This window comes from Oxyura jamaicensis, chromosome 8 (genome assembly GCF_011077185.1).
Source record: "Oxyura jamaicensis isolate SHBP4307 breed ruddy duck chromosome 8, BPBGC_Ojam_1.0, whole genome shotgun sequence".
NCBI classification, from domain to species: domain Eukaryota; kingdom Metazoa; phylum Chordata; class Aves; order Anseriformes; family Anatidae; genus Oxyura; species Oxyura jamaicensis.
In genome coordinates this window covers 2755140-2766631 of record NC_048900.1, presented here as the reverse complement: position 1 = coordinate 2766631, position 11492 = coordinate 2755140, and the positions used below count along the sequence as shown (strand labels likewise).

Here is an 11492-nt window from a genome sequence, read left to right as displayed (position 1 = left end):
CCATCAATTCAAACTGATGGCAAAGCTTCCATTAATTTTAGTAACACAGGAGCGAATTTTTAGAATAGCACATGCATCATTTGGAAGCACAATGACCATGATTACATGTGTAATCACAGTAATTGTGCACACAATTACTGGTTGGGTATCTAACTGCCTTTCACAAATCAGTTGCTCTACTTGCATGTATACTCACAGCAGTAGCCTGTGCAAATACAGTGCAGCCCAGAGCATCCCTACCTCTGTGCTTGCCGCTGAAGTAATACAGAAGAGGGCTCTGTCTGTAGCAGTGTGTATGTGGGATAGAGAAGCATATGTTTTTGTTTTGGTGGTGTGAACAATAAATAAGAAAGGAAGAGAAATGGTTGCAGTGTCTCTTTAGGAAAGTAAAAGTGTGAAACTACTTCAACTAATTTTTCAAAAGGACAGAGACCGATTTTCACCAGCTCCTTTCTTGTGAGCCTCCTTATCAGCAGGGTCCAGCAGGTATCAGCAAGTTCACATTTTTTTAATTCTGTGTCAAAATGATCAAAGTATTTGGAAATTAACAGTACCATAATGAAATAAAATAAAAATAAAATAAAAAAGACAAATGAAATATTTTTTCTTAAAAAATCAGAAAACCATTCAAATTTGCAACCTAGTTTGCTGTGAATTTCTTACATTGCAGAATGTGAAAACAGGATGTTCTGACTAGCTCTAGTTAAAAGAGCCACTCCCTTTCTCAGGAGATTGATTTTTATAGTCAAGAGGGTATATAAAAGCACATCCTTTATAGATAGTGATAAGACTTCTGGATCCATCCTTTTGCTCAGCAAAACGGTAGCAGGAGAAAATTCGACACAAAACATTTTATTCATCTGTCCCTTACAGTCACGGCTTCCTTCTTCCCTTGGAGAGCAATAAGTCTGTTTTCCTTTTCCAGTAACAGCTTTATTACAGCATGTTAAAGGGAAACAAGAAGATCAACAGACTGGGTCTGGCTGTGCAGTGCTTACTCTCCTGAGGAGTCTGTGTGAGGAACGGCTGGGCCGAAAGTTAACATGAGGGAAAGCAGAAGATAAAAATTACAAGAAGGAGAATACGCTCTTCCTGAGGGAGGAACAGACCCTCTTTTAAAGAATAAAAGTTCTATGTTTGCATTAGGATTAGTATGTAGAGCAATGAACTGAAGATTCATGGAAAAACAGATCCCTATCCCTGCTTCCATGCTCACTGCCATCTTGGCAAGGCCGAGGCCTCATGCTGTGGCAGGCCTCATGCAGTGCTGAGCCCGTTGGGACTGTTGCCAGAGAACATGGCCATGGGATGAAATGACTGTTTGCACTTCTGCTGCTCCTGATTGCCCTTCATGGTGACAGGGCCAGTGCCAGAAACAGAATTCACACCAAGAGCCCTGGGTCTGAGGGGTCCTGGGCAGGGCCATGATTCCCCAGGAACAGTGTACCTCAGTGTGGGCACTGCCACACTGCCACCTCCAACAGGAGTTGCTTTTAAAATTAAACCAGCTTTACATGTGTGAGAATGCTAAAAATGGCCAAATGAACTTGATAGCATATTGCTAGGGAAAGTCATCTAGCTTTGGAGGCCTTTAGTGACCTACACATCATAATTGTTCCAAGGGGGAACAAGCTTGTAAAATTTGCTATGGTGGTAGTAATGATTACAAATTATGTGTGCTGCCTAAATGATATCTTTATGTCAAATACAATAATGATGGTATTTGGGTCTTGACTTCACAGGCTTCAGAGGCTGGGGAAAATTTTGAAGCTCAACCCCATATCTAGGAACTTTTTTTTTCAGAGTCCAATATTTGTGTTGGCTGGACATGTTTGCAAAGTAGCCATATATAAGCAAATCCAGGTGCAGTGTCCTGCACTTCAACATGAATAACTATTCAGCAGTTTTTTAAAACTTCATTGTAGTACTTGGATGCCTTCTTGGTTCTCTACAACCATTCTGCTGATAATTGCAGCAGATTTTGCTCTAAATTTCTTTCTAAATTTCTCACTGAAGTCCAGTCAGAGGGAATTTCAGCACAGTACGTTGTTCTGGGTCTGTAATATTGTAAATAGGTGTTGCACATGTGGACTGAATTCAGTAGAAAGCATTAAATGCTATCTCTTTTGTAATTAACATGAGCACTGTATGAAGTCTTGAAGCTAAAAAATCCCATAAGCCATGCAGAAAATGTTTTTCCTGTGTACAGATCTGAAGTGTTATTCAAGAGAATTCACCCTAAAAGAGAACTGTTGGTACACAACAAATACAAAGTTCTGAGACTGAATGCTGGAGAAAAGTTCTTTCAGAAATATACATTGAGTCTTTGATAACTTTGGTGATACGTGCTGCTTCAGCTGCTATCTCTGCAAGTGTGGCCTCACTTTCACTGTTATTCCAACATGTGTCAAGTGAAACAACAACAGAAATATGGAAAAGGATATAATTAACCTACTTGTGAACACTAACCTTAAATATCGTGCTAATTATCTCACTAATTTAATCACTGCACATCTCAAACTTGATTGTTAAATATTTGATTCTGCAAATTGTTTTTGATACAGAGGTGTGGATAGCTTTCTGTGAATATAAGTTACTATATAAAACTCCTTGCAAAACCATCGTATATTCACACTCCAGCCAACAAACCCCCCTGTCAACAAGACTTTTAATGGCAATCACAGAAAACGTGCCCTGGGGCTAAGAGATATAGTGCCCTATTATTTGTAAATCTAATGAGCACATTGTGCACTGAGTAGGCCAGGGTAAATTTCTGTCTGCACATCTTCGGGTTTGATTCCACAGGAGCCTGGACTGGAAAGCATTTTTTTTTCTCCTTGTTTCTTTGGTTGTTGTTTAGCTATATAGCTGTGCATTCAGTGTTATCTATTCAGCTCCTGATTACTTGAGCCACTCAGCAGATTATGTTCTTGATCTTCAGCTCTTCTTATCAAGTCAATATTTTGTGCTAAGAGTAACCTAAAATGTGTTCAGATGTTCCAGCTACCATGCCACCCAAAGTGGCTCTAATTCCCGAGAGGCAGCTCTTGAATCAGGGAGTGTTTGTGGAGGAGATGAAAGCTCAGTGTTTGCTCCTGATGCACAGAAGGGAAGTGGGCTGCAGTCGTGTTGCCTCATGCCAGCACCCCACAGGGCCAGACGCTACTGGGCCAAGCATAGCAAAGCAGGTCCAACGGGACACCTCCGGCTTCGGTGGCTGGGGGAGCAATTGCCAGGCCATGGGAGCTGGGCAAACTCCTGGATGGGAGGAGAGACAAGCCAGGGTGAGCCCAGAAGGCAGGGGTCAGGCCCTTACACCCCTGACACACCAACCTTCCTTCCCATGGAAAAGCTAAGCCTCCTTTCCTCCATCTGTCCACAGGTGCATCATCCAGCCACGTGTTTCAGGCTGTACGCACATGTCAGTACTTTTTTGACATTATCATTTTCATTTTTGTTATATATGTCTTCTTAATTGGAAAGAAGGTGGAAGATTGGGCTTGACATTATGTTTCTGCACCATAATTTTTACTATTGGAAGAATGTGCAAAGGTATACTAAATCCAGGTGATAGCTCACACCAGACTCCTGTCAGGAGCTTTTTGATTGATTAGATGTTCAAATAAGTAATTGTCTGGGACTGTGTTATTGCCTTATTATATATTATTCAGCATTTCTTTCTGACTGACTATATTTATTACACATTTGTACACATAACTCACACTGCTTAGTTCATCTCTGGCAATAAGAAACATATTTCTGTGAATTTAGGTGAATAAAGCTGTATTTGCCTTGTTAGTCATCAGAAGTGTGGTTCTTTCCATGCATTATCTGAATTTCTGGGCATTTTTTCCCTTCATTTACTCAAAATATGATTTCAACACTAATGAATACTGAAAGACAGCCAAGACAGGATGAACTTTTGGACAATTTATGCAAACACGACAGATGAGAATAGATTTACTATAAACATGTCAGGCACAAAAGACTTGACTGCTTTTTAAATACAGTGATACTGGAAGAGATTTATGGATATTTTCAACTGTTCATTAAAGAGAAAAAATATTTTGAAACTATAGGCACTCTCCTTTTATCCATTTTTGCCTTCCAGGCTGAGTTGCAAACCTTTGATGTTTTCTTCACCAAAAAATAAAAGTAGTTATGAATTTATTTCTCCCAAGCACTTTCATTTTTGTGTCAATTTACAGTTTTTATTACATTCCTGGCAGTCCAAATTATTGTGTTTGGAGAGAAGCTAGAGTCCACAGCTTTGAGTTTTCTGAAAATAGGGATGAAGTTCACTTAATGATGCTTTCTGGCCACTGCCTTTTTCCTTTTCCTTTAGTAATAAAAGGTTAATAAAATCTATGAATACTTTAACTGCCTGCTAGAGCAACCAACCAATTAAAGGTTATTCTAATCTAAATGACTGGAAGCCACTTGAATTGAAAAAGTTAACATGCAATGGCTAGTACCTGCTGGATCAGATTAATAAAATGGAAAGTCTTAGACATGAAAACCATACATAAATGTAGTCCCTATAGTTGACTGAGGTATCAGTTCTTACTACTGGACAGGCATATGCTTAACTGCGTCTATTCAGAATCTGCTTCTGTGCCTTTGTAAATCAATAGTAAGCCTTGCTTTCAACTTCAGTGCAACTGAGGTTGCTGTCACTCAATGATTTTAAAAGCTGGGATCGAGCTAACGGAATGATGGGATTCTTTCTTTCTAAAATCACGTTAAACTCGTAGAAGTAGTAAGGAATTTGCACTTGTATTGCTTCTGAAAAACATTGTGTTTAGCCAAATCTCCTGTGAAGTCAAAACACTGCACCAAAATGATATCAGTAAGGATTGTGCAGTGCGTGAAGATCTAACTCTGCATATTCACAATGCTGACTATGCTCCTGCTTTTTGAGAAGATGGAGAAAGAAGAGATTTGGACGGAAAATAACACAGTTTTTATTGCAGCTTTAGAAGGATATCTGCAATCTTTTGGCAGCATGATTTGAGCATTCTGAGACCCTCCAAAATAAGGCACAAAGCTTTATAAAGATTTCATTTGGAGAGATTACAAAAACAAAACAAAACAAACAAACAAACAAAAACGAATAGCTGACAATATTTTAACATTTTTTACTGGACTTGCCTTTCCAGCCTTTTAAAATTAATTGAAGAGCAACACGCATTTATAAATAACATAATGCAGTTGGGGATAATGCAAATGTCTTTATAAATAACACAGTATAGCTTAAATCATTATTTTTAATGCTTCTATTTTTTGTTCCTATATGAACAGGTCTGTGCTGGTCTGCATTAATTAAATTTAAGTAGGATTTCTAAGGCCAGATCATCATTACTTCTGTGGCCCTGATTTAAATCTGCAGTAAAACATTTCTCCATTTAGTCTGGTGCTTTTGTGTCATATTTCATACACTAGTTGTCTCTTAATTAAATCCATGATGGCCCACCAACACAGACTATTAAAATAACTATACTTTGCACTTGACATATTTATGAGACAGATTCATAAGAGTATAGACTGCTACTTGAACTACTCACTGAGAAATGCTAATAAGATTATGATGAAGGTAAGATTAGAACATTCGTCTCCTTTTCTCTTCTCTCTTCTTTTTAGAAATTTATTTTTATAACCGCAATTCACTACTTCTATTTCAGGCTCTTTGATGTTGTTGTACATACCAACAGTTCTTTCTGTGTGGATTTATTGTGGCAATGAAGAGTGGGAAACTGTTAATTTATATCACACCAGGAAAGTGCATAAGTATTGTGTTCCTTGAAGTATGAATGTTTGCAGATGTCTGTAAAACCTTTGCATGGGATTGACATGTTCAAGGTATTGCGTGTAAAGGAATTAGTCTAGCTCTGAAATTGGGTGGGGGTAAAATACTGATTATCATGAAGAACCACATTACTTTACCTTTATTGCCTTGCTCCTCTAACCATCCTGTTGATGTAGGGCAGGCTGGGTCTGCTCCTGCAGTGGAAGGAGGTAGCAGTGCTGGGCCTGGGATCGTTTGCTGCATGTTGTCATGCCAGGCTGCATGTTGCCTATCTCCCAGGTGTAGCGCAGGATATTTGCATGTTATGGGATAGATAGTTTGCATTGTGCCTTGTGACTGTCACTGCAGTGTTTGAAATTGTGTGGATATATGGCCTCAGCTATTAAGAAAGACAGCAAAGCAAGCAAATCCATTAGTCCTATGACTTGAAGGGTTGTTTGACAACGGTATTAAGATTTGATTTTTTTATTTATTTATTTTTTATTTTATTTTATTTTATATTATTTTATTTTATTTTTTGTGCATGGATACCTTGAAATGCCATTTCTTTTAGCATCATTTATTGACAAAGTTGCTGATATCATTTGATTTTTTTTTGAATAATTCGAAACTGGAGTGTTCAAGGATCTCCATATTTGAGAGAGATGGCAATAGAAGTGATAAAGCTGCTAAGTGGATGATCTAAAGTCATCAGCGATTTCTGCCACTTTCCAGGACCAACATACACCTCCTACAGACGTTTTCCCTGTCTCCCTTTTTTGTAGTTATATCCTTTCATGGAAGGGCGCCTGTACATCACTGGATCCAAGTGTGGGTACAACTGTAGATGACTCTAAATAAATGGAGCTTGAAGGGTATTTATATTATTTGTGTGGTATATGAAAACCCAAATCTCCATGTTCAGATTTTTTTGATGATAATATATCACTGTGCTTCATATTGGTATTTTCTTATGATAGCATCAAAAGCATCAAATGTTGAGATTTCATTTGCAAATAAATACAATATTAGAAAGTAAGAATAATAAAGATATATTAAATATTTCATCATCTACAGAAATAAACCAGCTACAGTTCAGGGAGCTTCACTAAACACATTAAATCTAATAAAATCGCCTACACGTACTCCTGACACTAGTAGTAATTAAAATAACTTGTTTCAAAAAATTGGTCCTATACATGAATACTTATTGGCAATTATTTCTAAGTTCTTCAAACCAAAGATAACATAATTTGATTCACACACAATGTTCTTGTAAATGTGGTTCATACGGGGTTTTATATGCAGCTTAGGACTGTTAATTGCCATTTTGAGCCTCACAGTAAAATAGAGTTCAATATGTCGCTTTTTCTGAAGTATTGAGAAATGTTTGAGAAATGCTTGTCTTAGTCTAATCAACTGTGAATAATTTATTTCTGAGTCCTACTTTTCAGTATAAGTGGATCTGACTTTTCTCAGAGCTTCTAAAGTCTAATCAACTTGCTATATTCATTTAATTAAGAAAATCTGTAATGAACTGTGAAGTGTATGTACCAACAGGCTTTCTTGTTGTGTAAAATTGGCGTATTTTCCCTGTGAATGTGATTGTGTTTGTTTACACTGACAGGTAGCCTCTACTAAACAAATCATTTTTTCATATGCATGTACAGGTCAATATGAATGGCATATAAATGTGTTTCTGAGCTCCCTCTCTCCTGATGGACCCACGACACAGATCCCTGAATTCCTGCAGCTGTAGCTGTCCTGGAGGCTGGCTCAGGCAAAGAAGGAGTTTCTTTTCTGGAAAGGTTACACATTCTTCTGTGCTTCAGAGAGAAGAAGATGCAATAAAGGCATGACTTACAACAGCATGGATACAAGACCAACTGTTTTAGTCACAGTTACCTGAAAAAGGTCATCCCAGTAAAAGATTATAACACTGCCACAGGGTTGTGGTCAGGATCTGCACACCACTGAGTTACAGAGATGAGCACAAAGGAGTGAGCTAAGGATGCTGAGTGAAGTTCCTATCTCTGTTTCCCAGCCTGAAGTATTTTTTTAAAGGCTCTGTATTTATTTGTTAATAAATATTTAGAAGTCAATCATTCTTCCCATCATTATGTGACATGAGAAACATTTTTTATTAAAAATAAAGAGAGACGCTGTGGGGTTTGACACATTATTTTTTCTCCTTATGCTCAGGGAAACTCTTCAGCCTCAGAGAAAAGGTCCTTGACCCTGGTCTCAAATACTGTCCAGTGCTTATGGGATGTGATATGAAAATCATCAAAACTGTCCTTGGCAGGATGTTTCGTTCCATTAGTTGATTAAAATGGTTTATTGTTGCCTGCAGCACCATTGCTTTATATGTATGTTTTTACAAAGACCAGATGTGCCCATGTCCTGCACTGTTTCCCTTTGTGTGTTTTTTTGATAAATACAGCGGTGAAGTCACCGCCTGGCAGATCCCTCAGTGAAGTTTCAGAGAGGGAAAGCAGGAAAGGTGAGGGGCTACTGGTGGGGCCAGGGCACTTGCAGCATGAGGAGCAGCACTGGGGCTGCGCAACAGCACAGAGATGGCTCCACAGAAAGTGGGAGGAAGAACAAGGAAACCTGCAAGCAGTAAGTGCCCAGAGGAAAAAATAAATAATAATAATAAAAAATAAAAATCTGGAACTATCTGCCTGCCAATGCTGTATAAACTAGGCTCTGACAATAGCAAGAAGTGGGCTTCAACATTTTTTCAGGTTGACAACTCTAACGTTTCAGCTGGAATATAGAAGTGAGGAGTAGCTGATCCTAAAATACTAGACCAAATTACATCAGAGTGAAATCTTACCTCTCCTTCTGCTATTACAGAGAAAACTGGAAAAGTCCACGTCTTCAAGATGAATCTGATATTTGTTTTCTTGTTCCATCAATGCTTGATGTGGGAGTTGGAATCTCAGTACAAATGATATTTACAAGTCTAGGGGTCATTTCAAGTACCTCTCCATCTCCCTAGCACAGTTTTTTATTATTATTATTATTATTTATTTATTTTTAAGGCATGTTGACATGTAATGATAACAGGGTCTTTCATTACAAAATCATAAATTATTGAGCCTCTAATCTTATGTTCAATACATATTTATTTGATAATCATAGGTTAATTAATTTCTGTTGTTTCTATACATGTTTATACTATACAATTAGAGAAAAACACAGATTCACGAGTAAATGTTGCTCATACAAAATGTTTCTATTACCCTTTACTTTTAAAACCATTAATAGATTATTAGGAGTTATAAACATAGGAGACCATGGATCATATTTGCATGTTAATGAAATCAATGAATTATACATTATTTGTTATAGAGAGTACTAGAAACAGTATTCCTCCTTTTTAATAGCTATAAAAGCTGACGGTTTTCTGGAGCACACATCACATCCCCTCCGCAATACCTTCTAATAGAAAGAAAGCAAGCCAGCTCTTCAAAGCAATCTCTCACTAAATGAAATAGATTTGTTTGTGTTGCTTTGCAACACACAAGTGTGACAGTTCATTTTAAACAAAATAGTTTTAATAATGTCATTACTAATATCTATTTGGTCATCTCTCTGAAAAATGGCGTTTTAATAGGAATGTTTCATTTTAATAAATGGCAGAAGAGGCAAGCTTCCCTGAGTCAGCAGGAAGTGGATATACACCAGAGAACAGCCTGATTGTGTTAGATTCATCCAGAACATTGAACAGCACACAGACAGTCCAAGAAAAAGCAACTGGCTTTATTCAAATGATTAGTCTTACTGCTACACTGTAGCGCAGATTCACACATTCTTCTATTATTCCTTGACCTTGTGCCAAAAACTCCCACTTGAAGTAATAATTAGAATTAGTGTTTCCAGTGCATGCTTCCATCTTCCTAACAAACAGTAATGAAATGTGGCTTTTACAAAATATGCAGTTAATTAAACTTTTTTAAAACATTGGTTGATTAATACAGTTCCTCTGTGCTATCCCCTCGTTATGCCCAACTATTTCTACCTGCTATTGGTGAATAGGAAGCAAAGCACTGTCAATAAGATGAATGATATTTCAGAAATCCGCATGTTAAAATTGCTTCTATATTATTATTATTAGTTTTCTTTCTCATTTTATCTCTGTCTTGGAATGAACTGGAAAGATAGCCATTATTTGTAATCATAGGTTTTTAAGTCTAGGACAGTATGTGTATGATATCACTACTCTACAAATACCCTCAGCATGAATATGAAGACCACATATATCAAGTGCTACAAGGTAATAAGAGGATTTCTAGGCGAGATGTTTAAAAAGGTGGCTCAGCACTGTATTGCTTAATAACTCTATGCAAATAGAAATTTTGATTTCATTTTTTTTAATATTATTTCATGCTTTTTTACTGTCTGCCTTAATTATCCCAATGCTGAACAAGTATAGTCTTTTGATTGATGAGAGTTCCACCCCTTTACCCACACCCCTGCAGATACGAGGCTCCACAGTTTAGTACCATAAATCACTGTGATTGTATAACTTAACTACTGTATGATCAGAGATCACATACAGTGTTAGCCTGAATACGCATTCATCCTTTGTTATGAATGTTTTAGGACTAAATTTATTCTGGCAGTTTGGAGAAATATAAGTTTCTTCATGTAAGAAAGCAATGCATTTTAAATAAGCAATTCTTTCAACAACTGGAAATCATCACAAAAGTCTTCTATTTGCAATCTTCATTAATGTGAGTTATTTCATCACTTTAGAGAAAACCTTTCAGAGAAAAACAACAATTAAACCCCTCCCCCAGACAGGCTTGACAGATAAGAATCTATGGATCAGCCATTTTAGTAATTAACCACAATTCCTCTGATTTGTGAATTTCCAGATGATGAGGCAGGGAGCAAGTTACATCTTGGAGAAATTGCCCTCAGGAGAGAGGAAAAACTATTGCGAGGTTGACAGCACAACCTTGTACCCGAGCAGTTTTCCTTCCCTAGTGGTTCAAGGAGTTCCAAGCACCCTCCTGTAAATCATCAGCTCACATCTATTTATTATCTTCCAGCCCAGTGCACAACACTATCTGTTACACACGGATACCAGCAATATTACAAGGTGGACTCCAGGGATAAGAGACAGCAAGCCCTGCACACCTCCCACGCCTGAGTCACACCCGGTGTAAAGGCGGGTCCTGCTCATAAAGCACACACTACGGTCAGAAATTAACCACTATGAACTGTCGTGGTTCAGGGTCTATTTTTAATGATTCTCCGAAATGCTTGATCTTACCTGCAGGTATCTTTATGTTGTTACAAAATGTGTCTGCATAGCAATGGACAAAATGTCTATGTTTTCATTGCTATTCATTCAGTCGTTGTTGTTATAGCTGGAGTAGGCACTAGCTACAGTCTGCGGTGCTTGTCCTGGAATATCAATAAATAAATCATAAAAGCCAATGCTTCAAATATTGAAAAATTCACACTTCAAACTGTGTTTTGAACTATACTGAGAGCAATGTCTCAGATTGTCCTTTTGCTTTATATGAACAGAGGAAATTCAAAGTAGGAGGAACTCTCTCCAGGGATTTGGCATAGGGGAGTGCCACAAACCATCAGCCTTCCTGTCTCTGCTGTGCCAGCGAGGCCTCTCCTGGGACGTACCATGAGGAGCAGACAGTGCGTCTGGGGAGTTAATGTGGCTTCAGATGAA

At 37.8% G+C, this 11492-nt stretch overlaps 1 long non-coding RNA gene across 1 annotated transcript; it reads left to right on the top strand.

The window, feature by feature from the left end:
* The first annotated feature begins 3667 nt into the window (after positions 1 to 3667).
* Positions 3668 to 10639, top strand: LOC118171013. The gene is made up of 3 exons (XR_004752999.1): positions 3668 to 5593; positions 5682 to 6660; positions 7456 to 10639. It is a non-coding gene; the product is annotated as an uncharacterized LOC118171013 (long non-coding RNA).
* The last annotated feature ends 853 nt before the right edge of the window (positions 10640 to 11492 follow it).